The 23,592-nt window shown below is 36.9% G+C and overlaps 1 long non-coding RNA gene across 1 annotated transcript; it reads left to right on the forward strand.

Annotated features, from left to right (window-relative positions):
- The first annotated feature begins 283 nt into the window (after positions 1-283).
- On the forward strand, positions 284-23,203 carry LOC145555231 (uncharacterized). The gene is made up of 3 exons (XR_014091336.1): positions 284-990; positions 1,409-1,554; positions 22,712-23,203. It is a non-coding gene; the product is annotated as an uncharacterized LOC145555231 (long non-coding RNA).
- The last annotated feature ends 389 nt before the right edge of the window (positions 23,204-23,592 follow it).

Raw genomic sequence — 23,592 nt, forward strand, 5'->3', positions numbered from 1 at the left:
CAATCCATCATCTTGAAACCTGAAATTAAATGTAGTTGGTGGATAAAGCAGAACATAATACCATAAATATAGTTTATCTTTTCAGTTTGTTGATTTCAGGAAAACCCATGATCTGAAAAAGTGAAGCAAAAAAACACACAAAAAAAACTGTGTAATGCAACAGTAAATTTGGTTTGATTGAACTCATTGTTTGGCTTTACTAGAGAGAGAGGTCCTTAGCAAAGATGAGCTTTGACTTTAGACATGTGGAGAAAATCAATTGCACTTTTGGAAAGGACTTAAAGCCATGTCTATGACCCATGTCAAAATGGCTCAGAAGCAAGATGATGCAAAATGTTCTTTGGTTGTTGGAACATCAAATGGATGATGTCTTCTGTAGCAGGGCTCTATTAAGACTTGGACAAAACAAAAATGATTGACCAATGACATAGTTTCTTTCAGTTATGTTTATTGTGCTCATTTTCAGTCTGTAGGAGGTGAACAAAGATGAAGATGTGCAGCATATTCACACTGGACGCCCAAGGGAGATTATAAACAACAGTACCTTCATTATAATAGTCTATCACCTTCTGTATTACTTGGTTGGAGAATAAACTCAGACTGGCTCTCTGCGCTGCAGGGCAGTCTTTTATAGTCATAGACTCCGCCTACAGGAAGACAAAACAAAACAAAAAAAAACTAGACACGTATTTCTAAGTCAAGTAAACTCTTATCAAAGTATACAAAACAAAAAATAATTATAGCACTGAGAAAAAAAATAAAAAAATAAACCTGTGACCAAAAATACAATACTCAATTTAATACAAAACACCCAATACGTCCTGATGACATCATGTGACATCATGTTCCCTCAATCCGGAAACAGCCCTGTTTGAAAATCTGAACCGGGAAAATGTTTGACTCTGAAAATTACACGTTGGGATGGATATGATAACCGAGGCAGGAACGCCTCCCACGACGAACCGCGCCAGTTTGAGCTGAAACAAAAAAGTATGTTGTCGGTTGTTCACATATTTGTGTGCGTGCGAATATGCTTGCATGTTGACACGGACTTTACGTTATGACTACGTCCAAGCTCGTGGCAGTCGGCGCCTTCGTCACATCTTCGTTAATGTTAGTAATTTCAAGACTGACAGTGTTTTTTGGGGGTGGCATTGGGTGGCATGCATTTTTAACAGTAATGAATGACATTCAATAGAACCAGGACACAAAAGGTAACCTGTGAAAAATATTATAAACATATGTTGCCTTTCATTTTAACACCTGAAATTGTGTCTCAATACACATTGGATACATACACGCAACATTTTATTTGGTTACATCAATCCTTAATGAGTGTGAGGCTGCAGCTGACAGCTGCATTGCCCTGAGCTGCAGTATAACCGCTCGTGCTCTTTCCTCTCTGCAGCTTTCGCTATGGGGGGGGTAGTGTTAAACAGCAGAGCCAGAAAACATCCTCAAGCCCAATAGCCATAAACAGGATTGATGTCTGCCTCCAGAACGTTGACTTTATCCAGTCAAGCCTGAGAAAGATCATTTGGCATCATTGAGGAGGTATGGCATTCAGATGAACATGCATTCACCTTGATATCTTTTCTTTCACCTGCTTTCAGCAATTGCCACTGGATGCTATTTAATAAGATGATAAACCATAAGCTTGCTCAAAAGTGCAGTTATATAATGACCTGTACTTTTATGAGAGTTTACTCTGCTTTATAATGTGTAAAATTTATGGTATTTTACCACTCTTTTATTTAGACAATATTGTACAGTGCAGAGCACTAATGAAGCACAAGCTGTGCTAAAATGTAGGTGAACATCATCTTTCTAACCAGGGTGGGAATGGTTTTTGTGCTGTCAGATGTTTGGGAAAATCATGTTTGTTTCCTAAAAAAATCTTCTCATTACCAAAAGAATTAAAGCCAAAGCAAAACAAGAGTAAAAGCAGGTTATACTCAAAGGTGAAAACATTGTGGGAAAACTTTGGCAAGGCAAAATGCAAGTAAGAAGGAAAAACGTCTTGGATCATCGGACCAATAATGTTACATTTATATTTTTGTAACAATGGTGGGCTAAACATGCACCACTCCAACATATGCAAGATGTAATAGTGTTTACTGGAAGTCAAAGTTTATCACAACTGATGGCTGTGAAGTTATTTTTGCATTTATGGTATTCCCATAAATGTTATTTTGCAGTGACATACAGTAAATTATCTAGACTGAAAATCAATATTTCTCCAGTATTGCTGTGTGCTTAAAATATAAAACACTTTTTTTGCTCTTTACTTATGTCTACAATTTTACACTGCTCTTATGAGGGAGTATTTAAGCTTTTTTTTTTTCCTGTCATTTAAATGCTTTTTATCCATCAACCAAACTGTGACAACCTTAGTTGTCTGTATTTGCATGACTTGGTGATTTTTAGTTTCTGTATTTTGTTAATCAGCTGTGATTCTGAGATTTATATTACTAATAGTTAGACTAATTAGTGTTCTTATTCATCAATTACTCCTGAATCTACAGTAAATTATTTTTCCTTCCTGGATTCAAAATTTAATCATCATACACTAGTAATCAGGGTTCCAAGCCAGCAAATTTTAAATGCCTTTTTTAATTAAATCACCTCCAAGCTCTGTTCTAGAGGCGCATGAGTGTTTGATTAACTTTGAATTAACAGCAGTTGACAGAAGGAATAAATAGTAAACCCACATCCAACAGCCCATCAGTTTCAGTTATATGTAATGTTCGTGACTTTTAAGTTATAAAACTGTTTTAGGATCGTAGTTGTGTGTTTTTTTTTTTTTTTTTCTTTTGCTCTGTTATGAAGAATATACAAACTGGTTTCCTATTATTATTATTACAATAAGAACAAGTGTAAATATGGGAAAATTATGGAGGATTTAAAAAAAATCTTAATGGTTGTGAAAACACTTCTCTGTGTGGCAAGGAATTGGAATCTAACAATACTGGTACATAATGAGAATACATTGTTTGAACCATTGCATGCATCAAGCCCTGTATAATAGCCTCGTATTTCTTCGTAGCAACTCTTAAGTGCGTTGCAATCATGGAGCATATTGTTTTTCTCTAGCCGACTGTCTACAGAACCACCATCACATTTTAGTATATTTTTCTTTCCACTGAAACTAGTTAGTTTGAAAAAAAAGGTGGGACTCACATGTCACTTTCTTATTGTTTTTTTTTGTCTCCACTGCTTGGAGATACAAATTTAGACATTTTCCAAAGTCATTTTGACACAAAAAAATATGCAGCACTGAATACTTGTAGACATGTTTTCTTGTGGGACTCATGAGAACGTGACCGACTGCAAAATTCTCTCTGAAAGAGTTGATGTTCTGTTTTTTTTTGTTTTTTGTATCCTGATATGTGCTCTCAAACAATGAAAGTAGATGAATCCAAAAATACATGTGATATTTGTATCAACAGAAAACATTGTGCATTACAGACAGGTAGGGAGCCTCAGCTGCCTTTTTTTTACTTTCCACCAAACAAAACCCTGTAATTTCCACACCTCACTTTTTGTATCATATCATGGCTCCTGGGTGCTTTAGCTAGATGCAACCCTGGAGATTTTCTTGCTGTGAGATTGCTTCTCAAGCAGAGAACATCCAGCTGTGTAGCACATGAACAGCAACTGTGAAGAAGGTCTGGACCTAATTCTCCACAGAAATTCTCTTCTGTACATCTGCAAAAACAACTCAAGTTATTTTTGCACACTGCCCTCAGTGGTTCCGCTTAACTTTGTGTACAAGCAAGCAGCTGAAGAACAAGCATAGCAATAGTTTTCGTACTGTGCATTTATTCAGCTCACCAAAATGTTTCTTAAAAGCGATTCAAAAATCCATCAAATGGTTTGGACAGATATGGTCTGACTTTTTGAAGATGTAGCTTTTGTTTGATATTTTCAGGAATGGCTGAGCACACAGAATATGTCTGCAGCAGCTTCTCTTGCTCAAAGAAAAGTAAGTTGAGCAAGTTTGCAAGTCAAATAAGGATAACCTTCGAAAGTGTCTTATCTGTTGCTGAGGGCCTTTAACAACCTACACCTTAGGTTACAGATACAATATACCACTGGATTATTTATGGTAGTAAGTACATGTGTAGCATTCTCACCTGTTTCTAAGATACTGCTGTGTTTTCGTTTTGACCGTCTCCAAAGAAACGTTTCTGAATCAAGTAGAAGTGACAGTAGGCTGACAACTAAAAGCCATCTAACTAAATCACACTAGGTCTTCAGCAAAAGACCTAGCGCTGGAGACCTGGAGGTCTTTTGCTGACCCCTAGCAAAAGACTTTAGCAAAAGATCTATTTTGCTCGCTTTAGTACACTGAAGTATCACTCATATCCTGATGCTTTAGTACAGTTTAAATGAGAAGTAGTAGTGCAGTCCTCCACTACTGATTGGCCAGAATAGTTGTGGACACTGAATGCAGGTTGACCAAAATTGCTAAGAAAAAAAGCTGCACTGATTACACATGTTCGCCTGCTGCTTCAATGGGAAAAAATGATGTCTTTTAGTCGCTCTAACAATGTGACACATGTTTACATGTGTAACAAAAACTACAAGAAAATTATCATGCTTCAATTTTATGTCATGTCACATTGATTTGGGTATTGTTGTTTTACTCAGTTAGTTTTATCATGAAGTTAAATAAAAAATACTGCCTTGCCAAGCAAAAAACGACAAAAAGAAAACTGAAAACACCCCAAGAAAACAGTGGTGAAATCAAGGTGTACCCTACAATCAATGATGTTTACTAACTTAAATTACCAGAAAGTAATAGGAACTAGTTGTTGCAAAGTTTCTAAAGATTTAACATGTTTGTTTACATTACTAAACAAAAAGGAGCATACAATTTCATATAAATAGCTGATTTCTAAAAATGTTTTGCCTTAATGTCTCAGAGTTTTATTTTTGATTAAACGCATTGATAAAATTGAAGATTAATGATGTGGGGGTGGGGGACCCTTAAGTGTTGAGCCATGGACAAAGATCTGGCTGAACTCCAAGTTGATTTTCATCAACATCCATGCAGCACGTGTTTGCAATGTGCAGCCACAGTCTTGCTGAGGGTTTCTTAATTTCCAGGCAAAGTATGATGCTGGAGTTAGGATGGATATGAGTCTGCGCTATAATCCCTGCCAGTATCCGCCCACAGCCTACATGCAAACATCCAGTATGGCTTATCCCAAAAGTTGGTTAAACGCTACCTGCCACAGTTATTCAACACCTAATTAGAATATTGACAAAAGAATGGGCATAAAGTGGTTCTCCTTTAAGTTCTAAAAGTGGCTGAACGAAGGAATTCCTAATACTTGATTAACCTACATACTTTTGCAGTACAATACTGTCTTGAGACTGTGTAGAAAATTGCTAACTTTTTTTTCCTTTTCAAACTTTCCTTGAGTGATACATGTTAATTAGATTCTGGATAAAGTGCAGCTGATAGAATACCAATAAATGCAACAGCAACAAACAGTGAGTGATTTTAAAAATCTGCAGTAAATAAAGTGCTTCCACCACCCTGAGGAAATATATAAAGTCAGCTTGAAAAAAAAAACACCTTTAATGTCTGCAGTTACTGGAGGATTTGTACATATTGAACCTATCCAATGAAGTTTTGACTCCTATGGTCTCACCATCTGCCTTTCCCTCCTGACTCTGTGTGAATACTACACTTTCATGTCACACAGGGCCCCACAAGTGAACACTAACTAGTTTTTGCTGCCACTTAATTGCCATTAGGGTATTGGATAAATGGATCCTGGAGGACAGGGGACTGGGAAAGGCGCAGTATAGCTTTTTGAGTAAATGTTATCAATGTTCATTGTGATGCTTCCCAGTCCAGGGTAAATTGTTGATTGCAATCAAAATCCCTCATCTAATCAAGGCATCACAAATCAGAGCAAATTATGACAAAGTAGGCTTTGAGCATCAGAGCTTGAAATATTATACCCTGTGGCCAAAATAACCATCATGGTGAGAACAACAAAAATACAATCAGTTCTCACGATTTGACAACTGATGATCAATGGAGTACATCTGCACAAACAAGATAAATGCTCAGGGTATTTATTTTTCTTTTTGTGTTCTTTTGAATATGTGCTATCTTCTTTTCCAGAAAAATAAGAACAAAATCCACAACAACATTGCTTTAAGCATTGTACAACTTGTTTGTGACTGCAATATATTAACTGATCATGCAGATAAAAAAAGAAATTTGTATCTCAAACCAACAGGTTCATGCTTACAATAAAGCATTAGTCACTTAATAATTGTGCGTATTGTGGTTGTAGTTTACATCAACTTAAAAATAAACATTTTTAATTTCTATATTTTAATACTTGATTCAAATAAAATAACTGTTTCAGCACAAACCCTCCTTTGTAAATCAATCATTATATGGTGGATGAATAATTAACCTCAGGTTCATTTAATGGGAGTAGAAGGCTGAAGAAAATGCCTGTCTACATAGCGAAATAAATTCATACCCTCCATTAATATATATTGGAAATAGAGTAGAACACATTAATATAAATGGGTATTTTCTATATGGTTCAGTTTAACTGATCAAATGCCATTAATGTAACAGGGTTTCATTATCTTCATGTTTCTCGTCCTGGTGATTTTTGGTAAGACAGCTTGCAATTACCTGCAGGGTGGAAGTATTAAACTGAACCGCTACTTTATCAATATAAAAAAAAGATTAAATAATACATAGGGTTGCTTTAGAGCACTTGATTTAGTTTTTTTTTGTATCATAGGATGGACAAGCCTTTTAATATTGACATCCTCATCCTAATAACTTACTTGCATCTCTTATCAGCTGTTTTATGTCTTGTATGATTTCACTATAAACATGTTGGCTATTGAAGCTTGTAGTTTGAGAGGAAATGTTTTAACATTATTATATGTTCACGAAATAGGAAAAATAACTTTGTTCTGTAGGGTGATTAAAAAAATCAAACCCTTACCAGGAAACAGAAGTTAATTTCAGGTTGCACTCCTCTTTAATTTGTTTTGACATCTTAATTGCCAGTACACCAACATAAGAATCTGAATGACAGGCATTCGGATAAAAGTCTGCCTATATATATATTCGCATGTTGCCTGGGCATTTCGATGAGATATATGAAACACAAAGGCAATGGACACAAGACAAGAACGACTCGCTGTTGGTACCCTAAACAGCGGGGTTACATTAGAAGACTGCGGCAGAGTATCAGCGAGTTCCTCACAGTTGTACATATTACATTTTAAAACTGTCCTGGTCTCGGTCAAGAGAGATTTGAATAGGTGGTTTGACCTCCTACTGTCCTGAGTGGGTGGGGTGAGTCTAATAAAAGTGAACATCCTTCCCAGAATACTTTACCTTATGCAAATGTTATTTCTTAAAACTATTAAAACAACTTTCACTGAAATTGAAAATGCTTTTCTTCATTTATGTGGGACGGGAAGACATCTAGGCTTATAGGGGCACTATTATGTATTTTCCACTATACTATTTTATAGCACAATCAAGTCACTAAGTTACCTTGAGTTGTTATGAAAATGCTGTGTATATATCAAGCATAATGTAACATAAATTTGACTTTGCAGTTGAACACCTTGACCATAGGTCTTGGTATTTCTCCACTTATGTTTCCGGGGTTGCTGATAGAGTGCTATATTCAGTTTTTCTTGCTTGTTTTTATTAGTAGTTTAGTGGCATATGTGCTTTTTAATGTTAAATGTAAATGTCCAAATAGTCATTTTGATCGAGATCAAAGTAAAGCCAAAGCAAAATGTTCCCTTTTCTGTATCTGTGAGCAAAAATAGTTTCCAAGAACACAGTGATTTCTTGTTTGCATGTGAATTTTTGATAACAGAGAATAAGCGGCAGAGCGCAGTGGCAATCTCTGACTATTAAGTTGCATCATACAGCACCATCTGTTAGAACTGTGTGGCTTTTGACTGTTTAAGAGAAGACAATTTCACATGAAATGTTTCTGACTAATCATGGATAAATAAGGTCATTTCAAATTCATCTTGGCATACAAAAGAGAACGCTCAGAGCCAACATGCTTTTGAAATCACTTCAGCAGAAGCTCAAGTCATAAAACAAAGAGAAAAGCAGCCAGAATAACCTTCCAGTCACTTTGGTGAATTTTCTGCAAAGAACTAAGATGACGTTTTATGCAAAGTCACAATTTCTACAGTAATCATACAGTATATGTACATCTTGCATTTTCCATGCATTCCGTCATGTTTTACTCACAAAACTCAATGTATTTTTGAGGGTTTTAATAGACCAACAAAGTATCACATAATTCAACCCAATTCTAATTCAAAAACACTTTATTAATCCCAAGGGAAATGTAAAGGAAACCCTATATATATATATATATATATATATATATATATATATATATATATATATATATATATATATAATATAGGGTTTTATAATTTTCTTTACTCATAAAAATCAGAAAAAAAATAGCACATATAACTTGACAGTTATGGTGTGTTCAGTGATCTTCATTGTGTTTTCTGTGCTAAAGTTGTATCTAACAAATGCAAACTACTAATTACTAAACTTCTGAAGTGAGTTGGTAAGTGGTCAGTGGGAAAAAGGGCCTAGAAAACAAATATTTTCTTTTTTCTGGCTGAGTACTTTTGATTTTTACTTTTAATCATTTTGAATTTCTGCAAGTGTTACCTGTTTAAGAGTATGTCATCTTCTTCAGAGCTATTACACAAGATTCAGGTTGTTAAACAAGATGATACTGGGTAATAGCTAAGGGTTTATGTCCTGTTTCTATAACTGGAACCTTTTAAAATGAATTCTGGACAAGAAATACAAACAGCTACAGAGTCAAGCATACCTCTCATAACCTTGCTCCCCTAACTAGAGATGGGTTAGTTTACATTAAAAATTAATGTCCTATTATGCCCCTGGGCCACTGTTTCTAACCTTGGTCTAGATACAGATGGAATAATGTCCTCAGGGAAGGACCTGTGCCACCTGGAGTTACTTGGCTGACCTAAATCCTGGGCAATAGTTGGAAAAACTTGCTCTGACTCACCCTCTGTCTTTGGGTCTGAGCCTGCAAAGGGCTGACTTCTGTTTTGAAGGTTTTAAATTTGATTGTGTTACTACATGTCAACATAACAAGATTCACATTGACCTAGATTTTTTTTTCAACCTTAAATGAGTCTTTCATCACTTCCACTTCACTCCTCAGGTCATTAGGAAATGTCTCCTCTAAAAAATCTGATGAAAGGCTATGAAAACTGATATTTAATAAATCCGAAACTCATAATTATAGTCCAGAAATAGTGGGTTAAAAGATAGATATAATATAAACTATTTGCATTTCTCTATCAAATGCTAATATTTATAAAATGCATCAAAATAATGTTTTAATCTACCCATATTTTCCAAAAAATATTTTCATCCAATGCTTTTATTAACCCTTTTAAACATTTGAATTTTAAAACATAGCACGGTTAGGACAAATCTGAATTGAGTATGGATTTCCTTGAACCCACAAAACATAACATTTATACATAAACCCACAAACTTACTGACTGAAATTTGCAGTTAAATAGACAGATAAATTAAAATACCTTCTGAAGAAATACTATATGGTCTTATGGACAAGAAAGGTATTGACCAAACTGGCGCTGCAATGAATAAAATAATGTTTGCTGGATACAAGTTGAAGCTTCCAAATTGAAGGACACTGGATCAACTCCTCCTAGTTTCTTGCTAAGTGTCTGCAAAGAGTTGCAAGACCTTTTGTTGAACAAGGTGGAACTGTGAAAATGGAGGACCAACCTGAAATTCTTCAACCTCAACACTTATCCTTAAATAGGGACAGTTAGTTGTTCCAGCAGTACAGTGATTTAAAGCACATAAAACAGATTTTTGAACTGATAAGTCAGGCCAATACTTTGTTCCTGAAATGGCTCAAAGCAGGAGTGGAGCGGCACACAGAACTACTGGAAACTTCCTCAGTGGGCAAGTGGGTTAGTGGGCAGATGGCTTTGATTATAGAGAACCTGTCGCAGTCGTCCCGTCATCACGCAATATACCGTTATGTAGCATCTCTATGCTTCAAATGCCTTTTCTATCTCGCTTCTGCTCCAGTCAGGCAGATCAGCTAAATATGTGGCCGCAGAGTGGACCTGTAAACACCTGAATGAGCGCTATAGCGCAAGCCGGCTGACCATGAGGAGTGCAGAACAGAAAAATCTGTATGATAAAGCCTGGCCTACGGAAACAAGCATAATCTATTAAAAACTCAGCAGTCACACAACAGAAAAGTCTTTTGTCCCTAGTGTCACATGAATGAAATCACCCTCTTTGTGTCTCAAATCCAGGAGAGAGATGCACAGAACAGTGGCTCCAGCTCATCATGCAGGGCTGGCCCAAGGTCATATGAGGCCTTGAGCAGAAAGTAATTTAGGTGCCCATTTTTATGTTAAGAACATCACAATCACTAAGCATTTCATGCAGACATGAAATGCTGAGTGGAATCTGGAGGAGGAACCAAATTTATTTGGCCGAGCTTAAAAGCAATCACTCATAATTATTTATTATTTGCTGGGATGTATTTGTGAATAAAATGATAAATGTTCATGACTGAAGATGAATTCAAGTCATACAATTTCATTCATCAGTACAAGCTTATTTATCATCATCACATCATTTTGATCTGTGTCAGGATGGCCAGAAGCTGCTGAATGACTCTACTCTCCTCTGCAAACATTGCCAGCTGTGACTCCAAGGAAACCCACAATGTCCATCTGTGAGACTACTAACCACAGCAGGCAGGCAGTGTTAAAGGCCTTGCAGAACAAAATAAAACGAAAACAACCAAAAAAAAAAAAAAGTTCCACTCACAACCAGATACTTGGCGTCTATTGATATAGCTGTTTGTTGTACAAACAACAAATTAGAAAACCATAAACATTTGAGGATATGGATAAAAACTGTCAAGGATAAGTCAAAATACTCTGCTTGAATTTTATTTCTGCTAAGAGGTGAGCACTGAAGTGGCTAATTAAATGTAAACTGCCTAATGTAATTTGTCATGGCATCTGAAAGACCCAAGGCAGATTCACAGCAAGCAGATGCTACTCAGCATTTCTCTAGCAAAGTCTTTCATATGGGTCACCATTTCCTTAGACGTCGTTCATGCCAGATGGTGGAGTTGGGGGCGTGGATGAATATTGCTTTTCATTGCCATCCATCTTCATGTTTTGATTGTTCACAAATGACTTCTTTATTGAGAATCCAGTTTTTGTTCCAGGTGCTTCAGATCAACGCAGCAGACTCCCCCTGCTTGATAATCATTAGCAGCCAAACTGGACAAATACTGGGGGGCTTAACAGATTACATCCCAAACTAAGCTGCTGAACAACCAAACTCTGTTTGGGTAAACAAACAGCAAAATTGAGGTTATTGAGAAATTCTGTTAATTACGTATATGAGAAACATCACTTATATTCCTTGTTGGAATATAAGGTTGCGTTCCCTGTTTACTCTGAGCCATGGGCAGACCTTTGCCGTTCTTGACCAGGTTGCTTCTTAGAGAACCAGTCATTGATCTGTTATTTCTCATTTACACTGGCCAAATAATCACATTTGTGACCTTTGAAGCTCTTGTCAAAAGACAAAATGATTGTGAAAGGTCACAGGTTTAGCTGTGCAGTATAACATGTATAGTCATACCAGTTATAATAAGAAAACAGGTTATTAATTTCTTTTTTTTTCTTTCTATCCAGTTTCTTACCAGAAACATTGTCAGATTGAGGTCTCTCATTTTCGTGTAAAAATAGTTTTTAATTTGGCATTTAATATTTCTAATTTTGTCAACTCCTTCCCCAAAAACTAATGTTGATTATGACTAATTTGTGAAAGGAATAACATCCAAGGGAGTCAAATACTTTTAATAGGCACTGTATCTAGAACTTGTCTGAAAATTGTTTCTCTTTTCATTGACTTAAGAGTTGTCTCAGCCTCAAAACAAAGTTTTAAATTGAAATTTTTATGTTCTTCTCTCCATAGTTTGACAGTAAATTCTTGGCTTACATTATTCATGTGAACAACATACTTCAGATGTTTCCCCATTTTATATTCATATGCAGTTTACAGGGTTACAAACATATTTTCACTAATCAGTGCAACTCATGCCACACAGCTACAGTATGTATGACAATCAGTCATGTTACAGGTACATTTCACACAGCGGAAGCACAAAAATGAAAAACAAGTGTAACCACAATGATGATGTTCTAGTATCTCAGAAGCTCTAAGTGACATATAGACAGTACCTAATATTTTGATATACCAACTAAACACAATGTTAAGATATCTTTTATGTTTTTTATCATTATTTTCTGTAATTTTGTAGTACTAGATCTCACAGTATGAGATGAGAAAATCTTCCCAATTTCTTCCTACGGACCCGAATTGTGGAAATGGCTTCACAATTAAATGTTTTTCCCTTCCACAAGTTATAATTTTGCTGTTGTCACAACAGAAACTCATACCGTACCTTTGTAAGGTTAAAAGGTTACATTCTTATTCACAGTTTTGCTTTGTAATCAGAGACATAATTTTAGACTTGGTACAGTGGAACAAAACAAGGAGGAACTGTTACTATTCTAAACTACTGAGTATGTTGCTGGTGTGCCTCACAGTTTGACAGAATAATACGTGTGATTTCGCTTGAATCGGACACAAAAAGGAAGCGTCACACTGTGAAACCTGCATAATATTTGACCGTGATCATTTTTTGACCACTTTAAAATTTACTGCAATATCAGTTTTGCACCAACTGCTAAAAAAAGGTTTTTTAATCTTCTGTGAGCTGCTGAGTACAGGTGAAATTATTTACAATAAAGTAATCAATGGAGTGAAGATGAAAAACCCCTACTTTCAAAGGAGATTGGGACAAATGAAAATTAAACAAGTCAACTACATCATTTTTTTCTTTTTTGGTTACTGTTTTCATAGTTTTGAAAGTGCAGCTTGTTCTTATACTGTGGAAAAACCTGCTTATTTTTCCTTTAGATTATGCCACATTTGTGAGAAAAATGATTTCACATCTTGAGCATCAGAGTTAAATACATTGATTCTGCCCATGTGTAATTGCCAAATCCTTTCTGTCGATGCCAAAAAGCTTTTGCTGTGGCATCACTATCACTCGAAAAGCAAGGCTTGTCATCAACAGAGAGCATCTTAATACAGACAGATATTGAGATGAGATTCTGCAACAAGTGGCCACCTCATATCTGCACTCTTGGGGACAGAGCTCTATCCTCCAACATCACAATGTGCGTCAACACATAGCAGGGTTTATCACAGACTGCCTCCAGAATTAGGGAGAGGAGACGATGGAAAGGTCTGTCTGCAGCACTGACCTCACTGAACACTTGTGGGATCAGCATGAACATGCTGCTCATGCCCAAATGACCAACACAGGCATATTTGCTGTCTTGCACCAGCTGCTGATTGATAAATGGGATGCCATTACACAGCAGTGTTGGAGCAAGCTTTCCAAGCATTTCAACAACAAAACAAATATAAAAAAATAATCAACCAAACACATTTCCTTACATTTTGTTGTAAGTATATTTACAAAGTGATTTTTAGTGGGTCTAATTGCACAATAAAACTATTATAATACAAATGGGTGGCCTGATTACAGGCTAGACTGCAGATTTTATTTTATATTCCATTAGTCCTTCAGGCAAATATAGCCATGTTTGTGTACAAGCCCACATAAACAAGGGTTTAATCAGCACCATTTATCTGACATTAATAAACACATATTTTAAGTTGAGAAATTGTGTTGTTTAGTCACACGGCTTTTGTGTTGTAGGAGGAAAATTGTAATTTGTGCCTATTCTATCAGAGACTTAATGCTTCATGATTGCTGCAAAATTGTCATTGTAGATGGAAGTCAATAGACTATAATCGGACATTAAATCACTGAAGTCCTTTCAAAAATTCAATTAAACTTTAGCTGAAAATATATCAACGTGGCATGTAATAGCTGACCGCACATCTGAACCATGGAATTTGAATAAACTTGGGTTATTTGAGGATAAATATTAAATCACCTAAATCTGCACATCTGTGGTCATTGTTTTACTGCAATACAATAGTTTTTAAAACCTGCAGAGCTAATTTCTCAGCTGTTCTGTGTGAGCCCCTGACTTAAAGATTACCAACTGTGCACAGGCAGAACAGCTGCGGTTATTGATCCACTGGGCTCAACTACCCCTCTGATCTTTATGACATTGAGACCTTATCAGTGACAAACAGGGATGCTTGTGATGCTAAAAGCTCCCACTGAAGGTCTATATATAAATACTTAGCAGGATACCAGAATTCACAACATAACATATACGAGAATGTTCTTGCTTGTTTACACTGTCCTCTTGCCTCAATAAAGTTGTCGAATTTTGGCTGGTTAGGTGGTGGTGTGTTAAACTTGCATGTTCCCTCGTGCAGGTTCAGGAGTCTGGCTTCAAAGCTTGTCAGGTTATGTTGGTGATATGATGTTGACTCTTGAAACCTGGAGTCTAATTCTCAAAAGGGGGACACGGGTTTGGAACATGAAGGATTGTATACATTTCATCTTTTTGTATTCAATCAATCAATATTTTTGGCATTTCACTGCAATTTTCTAACATAGTGCTTTAACTAAACCATTCAATTGTAACTGGATGTTATTAAAGTGGTAGGGTTCAATTTAGGTCCCATTTCACCACATTTTTTTCACATGTTTTGTTTGTTTGTTAACAATGCCGCTTGGTACTCTTCAACAGCTGCCAAATTTATGAAATGCAAGACCTGTAATACTAGTTATCTTGGCTCAGTTCTAGATCTCAGCAGTTTTTTTGTGTCTGGATTATCAGGTTTGGGGCTTGGTCATAACTTTGTTGGTTTGTGGTTGAATAATACCCATTCCATTCTCTGATTAGGAATTAAACACAGCTCTGTGAGATGTTCAAAGCTAGGGGTGCTTTTCATCGTCTTAATTCTGCTTTAGTTCATGGCTAGTTTGTATCTGTTGGTTGATGTTTGCTCTTTTAATGTTCTTAAAAATGTTTGACAGACTTTCACAGAAGGGTTGTGTTTTATGTGGATTTTTCTGTTTGTGAAGGACTACATGGTGGCATCGTTGTTAACCCTGTCACTTACAACGTTAACAACGATGCAGCAAGAATGTCCCGGGTTTGAATCCCTCACTTGGGGATCTGTATTGAGTTTGCTTGTTCTCCTAATGCTTGTGTGGGTTCACTCCACTTATGCATGGAGATTTTAATCAAGGAAGGAACTATAATCACATTCTTCAGTCACTTGGAGTTAGGCATGAAGTAATTCTTAAGAGACACTTAAGGTGGCTGCTCAAAAAGCGAGGGCTTCAACAGAAACAGTAGCCAACATTGTAATGCCTCAAGATGTAATAAATTCTGACTTCAAAATGTGATAAAATGACATTAAAATCACATTAATAATCAAAACAAAATGTAATAAATTCTTGAGGGTATTTTATAAAACTTTCTGCTAGAGTACATTTTGCACTGACTATTACAAAATAAGGAGGTAACGCCATTAAAAAAATTATGTAAGAATTTGCCGCATTATGCAATAAACAATCACAAAACCGTGTCAGTGCTCATCCTAATCAATATACTTCTAATAACAATCATGTTGTAAACCTCACACATGTAACCCTTTGGACAATTAGTCCAAACATTGGTTATTTAATCATGGATTTACACAACATGTCACAGGAGGAAGCTGGAATCAAACCGACAGCCTTTCAGTTGAAAGGCTACTAAAGCCACTAGCCACAGTTGCCCCAACTATGACAACATAAAAAAATAGCATTGGGATATGGGTCCTTTTTTTTCTCCTCATAAGAACTGTATATATGAGTATTTTAAGTTTACTTAAAATCTAACACGTTTTCACAATTTTAAATAATTTCCAGTGCAAACATTTTTACAAAATTCCATTCATCTGCAGTATTAGTGCTGTCATGTTGAACTTTGAAGAACTCCAACTCTGGGAAAATATTTTAGAAATTATTCAGGAATTCTGTCTTCCACAAACTCAAGTTGCATCAATAAACCTCCCACACAGTCTGAACATGTACGTTTTTTGCTCTGCTGACCTTAACCACTGATTTGTGTAACCCCTGGCAGTTGCATTTCTTCAGGTTTATTGATGGTCTGTGGTAATCGGTGAAAAAGTAAGAACAGTAAAAAATGGATTTTAAACGGCTTTCTGCACCTTTCTCCTATTTTTTTGATGAACAATAATGACTCAAGAGAAAGTTGATTAAAAGGCCATATTTAGAATTCATTATTTAGAAATTGAAAATGTTACGTTTATCATCTGCAATTTAGAGTTGAATGTTTGGAATAAATCAAAAACCTGGCAAAGACGTTACATTGGCAAATGTGTTTTCACCACCTGGTCTTTCATGTTTTAGATTGACATGATAGACCAGCTCACATATGCACATTGTGAGCGTCCAGTCTTAAAGCTTCATTCTCAATTGTGTTCCTCAACAAAGCTCAAATACTGTGTCAACTCTATTATAAATGCAGTACTTTTGTTGTGTTTTTATGCACTGCACAGAGAGGTGGGGTCAGATATCTACTATAATATCATAAAATCTCTCTTTTCACAGGTTCCGCTGCTTTGCACAACAGCTCATAATCTGCAGTTGTTACCATGGCAATATCAACTCTCATCCTTTCTTCATATTGCTGTTCTTAGCCCTCATCCTTAGCAATTCCCTCTTATGTCTCGTGTCATAACAAAACCCTTAACATTAACGAACCCAAGGATTTCATTATGATTCTATGCCAGGCACCTGATGCCATTTTTATAGCTAGATAAAGGAAGACATTATCTAGCTTTTAGAAGTATTATTACAAATATATTATTCACACAAATATTGACAAGATATATCAATACTTAAATGAGTAAAACAAAAATGCACATTTTTCATAATGTGGATTGATGATATTTCTCCGCAGTTAAATGAAGGCTTCCCAGCCATCCACTGATTTGTAGTAGAAATCATTAACCCATCCTTTTTTTCTCCTTCAGCCACCTAAATGCTGAAAGAACAAACAAAAAACCTTGGAATCCTCACTGACAGCAACCATTTTCCACTTTTTCCAAATTCTAATCTCTCTTTTCTGTCAGAAATAAGTGACTCATGTTGTTTCCTCTCAATTCAAAGCCCAACTCATATCCAGTGATGACTTTCAACTGTTTCCATTCTTTGCTCATAACGGAGGCCAGACTCAGCCCTCCCCAAAGTCACCAAAAGCCTCCTTGTCTTCAAAAGGCTTAGGTTTGTTCAACATGCTCATCAGCCTCACAGCAGTTTTCAAAAACCCTCATCATCACTACGCCTCTCGCTGCGCTGAATTCAACCTCAGTATGACTGGTGGTACCCTCGCATGGTTAAGGTCACCTCTCACAAACAGACAACAGTTTGTCACATCAGCAACCAGGCCTCATCTATCACTCATCAGTACCAAGGTGCCCCCATGAGAAGAAGCAGTGTTTAATTCTCCTTTGTTTATCCTCCAAATGCTTCCTCTTGGTAACAACATACAAGGAATGGTGTCCACCCCCATTATTACTCTGCATCTGCACCAAAATCCATCACTACAGTAATTCACTCTGCTCTGACCAACTGCATCTCTGAAATTAAATTATGAATGCAATCCAACTTTCTCAATCTCAACTAACATTAATCAAGCATTATGATCAGAGGTCTAACAACAGTCAAAATTTGTGCCCCACCGTACACGGTACCTACTGCTGTCAGGAGTTACAAAGGGGAAACAAGTTTCTGTCTCATATATATATATATATATTTATAAGGTTGCAGCAGCGAACATTCATCCACCTATTAGATTAGATTGTTTCTTTACTAAATCCTAAAAATTAGAGGCCCAAACAGAGGTGTCAATGCATTATTCCTTCTACCAGGCTTCTTCTCCAGCTTTCCTTAGAAGACTTTCATAGTCAAAGGCTCAAATTCTCTTGTGTTGTTAGACTGCCCACAGGTTATGTCCCTTTTGGACCTGCTCCAAACACTGCGCTTGGCATACATGTGGGTGGCATGCTTGGCACATCCTCAAAACACATCAATGGACACTTCTCGAATATGGAGAAGCAATGGGGCTCCTCTCAGTCCCTTACATCCTGCTTCACCCTTAGGAGAAAAATTCCTTCTGCCACCTTAATCCAAGATGTCACTACCCACAGCTAGAAATGGTTGTGAGGGGGCAGAGCATTGGGTGATCAGTAAGTTTCTCCAACTCGACAATAAAATCTAGAGATATATTTGTAAACTCTTTTTATTTTAAGCAGTAGCACATTTTTGACCTTATTTAAAATTAAATAGTGGACATACTATATTAATAACTTTTTTTGACATGGAAATCAGTGGTGCACTCTACAAATCTGGTCTTCTTGGAAAAAATTGAAAGGAGAAATGTCCAAACTGAAATGTTTTATAATGACAATTACACATAATCTTGCTCATGTCTGTAAAGCTGTGATGCAGAAAGCTAAATTCTAAACATAATGAACATAATCAGCAAAACTAATGCTGAATTTAGTATTTACAGCACAAAAGTTTTTAAAAAATATTATATGGATTTGCATAGCAAACAACAAAATAAGATTTCAGAAGACATGCATTATGTACTGTTGGAAATTTATTTCAATAGGACATGACCGATTTGCCAGGATGGCTGGTACAGATCATTTTAAGGCCCAACGCATTTGATCAATGCTGCTGTTTGTTTTGTAAAAGCTGGTTCTTTAAGATACCTGTGATGTATACTGAGGCACTTTGGCACAACCATAAATTCTTGGCCATGTGGTCACTTGGCCAAACATAACATGTTCCCCATAACAATGAAGATCTTTTCATGGGGTGACTTTTTGTGTCTCTAATATCATCAGAGAATTCTATAGACCACAGTACAAGACTTAGACATTGAATGGGTAAAGAAATGTATATAAAAATACCCGAATGTTCAAGTGGTACATTTTAATTTTTTAAAACTTTGTCTGTACTTATGATGAAAAACATAGAAGGATGAAGAGAAACTTAAAATCATTTAATCAAGGTTGAGAAGTAACACCCTTAAAAGTGATTGTAAGTGAAAGCAATTGTTATCTATGATAACGCACTTTTTTCTTTTTCTTTTATTTGGACAACCAATGAGTCATTAGCATCACAGTCTGTGGTATAAATAAAATATTAATGTATCTCTGTAGGTCTTTTAAGTCTAGCCAAGTTAACACTTGCAGCACACCTAAACCCCATATCAAACAGCAGCAGCTGCAGAGAAGCCCCGAGCCACCTCAGCTTAATCCAATTTGACTGGCCATCACTGTGGGCGATGCTGGATGGAACATTATGTGAGGTGGATGGAGCTTTTTTATTTTGCATAAGTGCTTGACGTTTAATATATGCGTGTTTAAATTTGCTTTGAAAAAGACTGATGTCAAATTTGTATATTTTACAGTAGTGTTTACCAAGTGGTTGGTTGAGTGTTTAGATTACTCATCTGTTGCTCTTTGTAGCGAGTGAAACCAACGGAAGATAGTGAGTGTCAATTACAGACCTCAACTATTTTTGCGTTATTTACAGGAATAACATGAAAACAACATGGTAAATTTATTAAATATCCCACAGTAATACAGATTCCGTCTGCAGTAAAACGCTGGTTGTTCAACAGCAAAAGCTCTATTGCTTGGCCGATTCACAGCCTACACAGAATTTGGAAAAACGGCGCATTGTCTGAGAAACCTAAGCTCCGCAGTGACAGAAAAAGTGCGGAAATAAGCTTTTAGCTAATCCATGCCAAACATATCAGGCATCTGTCACTTGAAGCGCTGGCCAGCCTTCTGCTTCGCAAGCTCATTTGGCACTCGAAGCTAAAGATTTTGGAGACAATCTTCAGATTATGCTGCTACATATCTCTCTCTATACTTTCACGGTGCATGCTCTTTATTCCGGCTGCCAACATATCAAGGGCTCCCTGTGGTTTAAATGTCAGACAGATGCTCATTTTTAGCAGACAGAATTAACTTACAGACAGCTCAGCGAGTGGGTGCCTGGAATGATGGGCTGCACCACCAGGAGATAATGTTACTCACCTAAGCTGTGGTACTGTGAAAACAAATGAGATGTGAGCAGATGTAGACACACTATGGGTCTGTGATGGCCTCAAAACAAACAATTAGCTTCCTGCAATTTTTAGGTGAGAGAAAATGTAGCAGATTGTTATAACCCTATTCTCTTTTTTTTTTGACAGTATTTATTCTTTCACATTCTCTCACGGTTTTCTAGGACTGTGGTTGGTTTGGGAATCACTCCTCCATTAGATTTACATGCTACGAAGGTATCACTTAGAGTGGTGACTTGGATCTTGTTGGAGCATATCCCCAATTTCAGGCACAGAAGTATTTTACACAGTGACTTTAGCACAGACCTTTTTGATTCTTCAGTGAGCTGCAAAGATCAGACATTCAAGATGCATTGTAGTAAATTTGCCTTTTATTGATTTGCTAATTCCGTTCTGTAATTCAATTCAAAAACTGAAACTCACAAATAGATTCATTCCAAACCAAGTGATGTATTTCTAGGCAGTTATTACTATTTATTTTGACAATTAAAATCAACCCAAAAATCAGGAAAACTACAATACTAACTCTAAAAAGTGATTTTTAACATGGAAATGTGGGCCTTGTGAAAAGTATGTCAATGTATTGTACGGTGTATGGATGCTGTACTTGGTCGAGTCTTCCTTTGCATAAATTCCGATTGAATTACAGCAATGATGCAGTCTGACATGGAGGCGCTCAGCCTGTGGTCTTCAGGAAGCTCTAATTGTTTAGTTATATCCCGGCAATTGCTTTCTTATACAGTTCTGCTCGTTTTCATCTCCCTTCTCCGTCTGGGATTTCCCCATTTCAGCTTGTTTTCTCTGATTGAATTTCAACAGGGCCAATCAGTGAAAAGAAGGAGAAAATGTGAATGGTGACACTGATTTTCAGACCAATTTTAAAATTATAGTGCACCTATAGCTGTAATTGGTCAATGGCTTTGTTCACAGCCAAAGATTTGAACAAAGCCAGTCAGTCTGTGTTGGCCACGCTTCCAAATATTGAATTAACATTAACGGCCACCTCGTTCAGGTTGGCACGTCTCTACACAACAGTAGGTAATGGTTGTTTACAAAAAAATCTGATTCTGTGTCTCTCCACTTTTCTTGTGACCACAATTTATCCTTCCACTCAACTTTACACAAATTTGCTTGGTATATAAGCACTCTGCAAATAATCAGCTTTTTAAGTGATGATCTTCTGTGGTTTCCCCTCTTTGTTACTCGATCAGGTCAGCAGTCTTCCTTGTATTTAAGATATTTTTTGCCTGTTTTATGTGTTTTCTGTGAAACTAATTTTGAGTTTTCATTACCTGAAAACGAGAATGATCAAAATGAACACAAATACACACTTGAATTGCATCACTCTGTGTGATGAATCTATATAATGAATTTTACGTGTTATGTTCAGTTGCAGAAATAAAAATAACATTCTGAAAACATTTTAAGGATGCACCTATAACTTTGCAGCGGTCAAGTTATATATGAAAAACAAAAACAAATGATTGATTGCAGCTCACAGGTATTACATACAGCTGTTTTTACCGTTTGTCCAACGGGCAGGGGGCAGGTTGTAGCATTTACATGAAACTCCCCTCCCTTTGTTTACTGTCTTAAACTGTATGATTGAGATGTTGGACATTGCTAAATGTGACAGAAACAAAATGTTGCATCTAAAACTGGATCTTTAAAGGCAGCAGGATTCTGTGTGCCTGTGAAATGCACTGAAATGGAAAAGCTTTGGCACCCTCTGCTGTCTAAGGGTTTCCCAGATGGTTGATATTTACACAGAGCTGCTATTGAGATGCAGACATGGCAGAGGGCAGAGAGAACAGCATGCTTGGTGGAGAGGGGGAAGGTAAAAGGCTTCCTCTCTATCTGGCTTCAAGGTTTATCATGCTCAGATCAGTGCCCTATTAAAGTGTTTTTGTCATGTCTTTCTTGACGTGGTGACGCATGTGCATATGGAGGAAGTAGTGAGAGGAGTGTACATTATTTTGATTTGTTTCTTTGAAAGGTCTCCTGTCATTAGAGGAGTCTCTTGTAGAGTACAAATAAAATTTGTAAAAAGAAAAAAAAAAGGAGTAAAGCTGTTTTTCTCCTTTGTGTGTGTTCAAAGTTCTTTCCCCCCATTCCCAAAGGAACTCCAGACTAATTGTCGCTGTTGGTTGTTTGATATTCACATAATACCTTGCATCTTTTCTCACGTTCCCCGGAGTAAAGCACATTTGCTCGGCTGTTATTTGCAGGGGCAGCACTGTGCCTGCATGGTGTGCAGCACTCTCTTGATATCCAGGGTGCAGTAAGACAAACATTAATTGGTGGCACCGGGTCCTGTGGTCTGCACCCGCTGTGAGCCCACAACATGCTTTGGTGTGGCAGCCCCATCATCCCTCCCATCCAAGATTTTTTCTGACAGATCCAGCACCACTGAGCTCCTGCTTATCATTTATCATCCCAACAGATTGGCTTGTGTAACGCATGGCAGACTGATGGGTCATCCCCATGCTGGGGACCTGGCTGGAGTAAATGTGAAGCAAGTTGTCTGGATGACTGGAGAGCTGAGAAATGAAGATGATGACTTGTCATTAAAGTAAGTTGTCTCTGTAATTCACCTCGTCTGGTCTTGCTATGCAAAATAAACTCTTCGGAAAGCTCTGATATCCTATTAGCACACCTGCAAGGCCCCCAGGGGAAAGAATATGACTTCTTAGTGGTGTTACTCACCAGATCCCTTAGAGATGTACTCAAGAGATTACCCCATTAATATACCCCACTACTCACTGGGGTGTGTGTGAGGTAGCTTCCCATGTGCAGGACACCACAGGTGGCCTTAACTCTGCAAGCTTCCTTGGAATGCCCTGGTGACTTTGTAAGAAATAAGTAACTCAATTGGAATTTTTGATGGGCCTTTTTGACTAAACAGACATTTGTGCCTCTCAAGTCTTCAAGTAACCTTCCCGTCTTTCAGTATTGTACTACAGCATGTTTAGTTTAGTTTTGAATTTGTTTATCCAGCATGATAAAATGCAGAACAGATGGCAAGAAACACTTAGCACATTTCAAGGTCAATAAAAAAAAGCAGACCCATGATATTTTAAAGTTTTCTTTATCGGTATCTGGCTCTGTCAGGTCATTGCTGTAAATAAGGAATTTGTTCTTAGCCAACTTGCCTGGTAAAATAAAGGTTAAATAAAAATAAAGAAGAATGATGTTCCGTAATCTGAGTCTCTCTGACCAGCATCGCTGTGTTTTTAAGTTTTGATTGATATACCAAGTTATTCTGTCTGTTCTCTCAATAAGCATCATCTTGGTGGTATGGGCATTTTCATGCTCTGCCACTTT

The sequence above is a fragment of the Poecilia reticulata genome, chromosome 15 (genome assembly GCF_904066995.2).
Source record: "Poecilia reticulata chromosome 15, P_reticulata-male-v2, whole genome shotgun sequence".
NCBI classification, from domain to species: Eukaryota; Metazoa; Chordata; class Actinopteri; order Cyprinodontiformes; family Poeciliidae; genus Poecilia; species Poecilia reticulata.